At 34.8% G+C, this 2,500-nt stretch overlaps 1 protein-coding gene across 1 annotated transcript in view; it reads right to left on the minus strand.

The window, feature by feature from the left end:
* Window positions 1-1,787, minus strand: part of LOC137652396 (uncharacterized) — a 22,009-nt gene extending 20,222 nt beyond the window's left edge. The window contains exon 1 of the mRNA XM_068385784.1: window positions 1,519-1,787. The gene's annotated coding sequence lies outside the window, so the exon portion shown is untranslated. The remainder of the gene's footprint in view (window positions 1-1,518) is intronic.
* Between the last annotated feature and the right edge of the window lie 713 nt (window positions 1,788-2,500).

A 2,500-nucleotide genomic window follows, 5' to 3' on the forward strand; every position in this document is an offset into this window, starting at 1 on the left:
TTTCATACCGTCGAAAATAATCAGTCTTTGCGCGCGCGCGCATGTCTGTGTGTGTCTGTACCGGACGCGTTTCATTCACGTTCATACACTATAACACTATAACGTTATTGCTGTTTTTTATCTCTTGCTCTCCCCCGCCCTGATAATAGAACCCTGTTTAACATTATTATTATTATCATTATTATTATTATTATTATTATTATTATTATTATTATTATTATTATTATTATTACTTGCTAAGCTACAACCCTAGTTGGAAAAGCCGGATCCTATAAGGATAGAAAAACAGCTAAATGGATACGTCAAAAAACTAAAGTAATGGATATCCTTGAAACCATTAGCAACCTCAAATGGAACTGGGCAGGGCACATTGCCAGGATGACAGACAACCGATGGACATCACGAACAACCTTCTGGACACCCCGAGGATACTCAAGAAACCGAGGAAGACAAAAAACCCGCTGGCGAGATGACTTGGACCAACATAAGCAACAGTGGCACAGAATAGCTTGCGATAGAAGTCTGTGGAGAAACCTGGGGAAGGCCTACATCCAACAAAGGACTTTTGAAGGCTGAAATGATGATGATGATGATGATAAGCCTGAGAGCTCCAACAGGGAAAATATCCCAATGAGGAAACATAAAGAAACTACAAGAGAAGTAATTAACAATTAACATAAAATGTTCTAAGAACAGTAACATCAAAATACTTTTTTTTTCATATATAAACTATAAAGAAAACTTAAAACTTTAAGCTTGGTATCGCATGTTTTAAACTGTTTGAATTTTGTGTCATTCTTGCTCTAAGCTATCTGTATATAAGCGCGTTGTCTGGTTTAATAAATATCACTTGCATTAAAGATGACATTACAGTGTATGAGTCTGTATAAATCTTTTCTTTGGTAATCCTGGTTTCTCTAATAATAATAATAATAATAATAATAATAATAATAATAATAATAATAATAATAATAATAATAAATTCCTGTAAGGTTCCATTACTCTACGATTAAAATTGTGGCCAGTAAGCTGTTCACAAACAAACACATGCACACACACAAGTTACAAACACAAAAGCAGGGTCGAAAACATAACCTCCTTCCAACTTCGCTGGTGGAAGTACTAATACGCTTACATTAGATATATATTTTTTTTTCTACCATCACTCGAGTCATGTAAGAACAGAACCTTACTCCTTTCGCATCAGTATTTACATCAAAACTCTATGCGATTTTACTAGCAATGGATATTATTAAAACAATTGAGGATAAGGGTATTTGTTGAAATTTGCTAGATTCCGGCCCATACTGGAGTATTTGATATTGAAAAAGCAGATGGCGCTGTTAAATCAGCCATGAATTTACCACATTGTGACTCGGCATTGAACTCACCAAGGCCTACTAAAGTCACGTAACTAGTAACTACACACACAATAAAGTATCACTAGAAAACAAACTCCCAGTAAGAACTACTCAAGTAACGTGACTGCAATAAAGCATCACAATAAAACAAACTGACCTGGCATAAGAGTACAAAGGAGGTAAAACGAAACGGTCTAGGCTCTAGAGAGCTCTTGATGAAGCTTCGGTGCTTTCCAGTTACGGTGCCTCACACCAAGCAACTGCCACCTGAGATTTCGTTCACATCGGATATAAATAGTCTGTACCCTATACGTATTTCAGACAAGAACCACGTACGAGTCCCGAAGACGACACACCAGGATGGCAATGAAAGCAGACGTTGCCACGTTGGTCTAAACCTGACGCTCAAGCACAAGCTGCAAGCAGGTAAGCACTAAGCCGTTGGCGGTTATTTTTTTGTTGAAACGAATGGGGTCACGTGGCCTTGAAGTAAGTGACGTCACGGCTGCCCACAAGGTCTCTGTCGAAATTAAATGTATTTATATGGAGAGTTTGCTTTCTGTAATATATTATACATATCGTTAAAATAATAATCTTATTCATATATTATTTAAATGAGTAAGCTATAGGACGAACAAAACATAAGAATGCTCCAAAAGGAGATTCAAATGTCCTATTCTTTACAAACGCTCTCCATTATTTTATGGGAAAATCCAGAGAATTGTTTGCACCAGGTAGTACACAGTCAAGTTATTATTCATATGATGCATCATGCATGATTGTTTGTTCGGATAAGTGCATATATATATATATATATATATATATATATATATATATATATATATATATATATATATATATATATATATATATATATATATATATATATATATATATATATTATATATATATATTAGCTATTATTATTAGCTAAGCTATAACCCTAGTTGGAAAAGCAGGATGCAATAAGCCCAGAGGCTCCAACAGGGAAAATAGCCTAGTGAGGGAAGGAAAAAAGGAAAATAGAATATTTTAAGGAGAGTAACAATATTAAAATAAATATCTCCTATATAAACTATAAAAACTTTAACAAACCAAGCGGAAGAAAAATAAGATAGAATAGTGTGCTCGAGTGCACC

This window comes from Palaemon carinicauda, chromosome 13 (genome assembly GCF_036898095.1).
Source record: "Palaemon carinicauda isolate YSFRI2023 chromosome 13, ASM3689809v2, whole genome shotgun sequence".
NCBI classification, from domain to species: domain Eukaryota; kingdom Metazoa; phylum Arthropoda; class Malacostraca; order Decapoda; family Palaemonidae; genus Palaemon; species Palaemon carinicauda.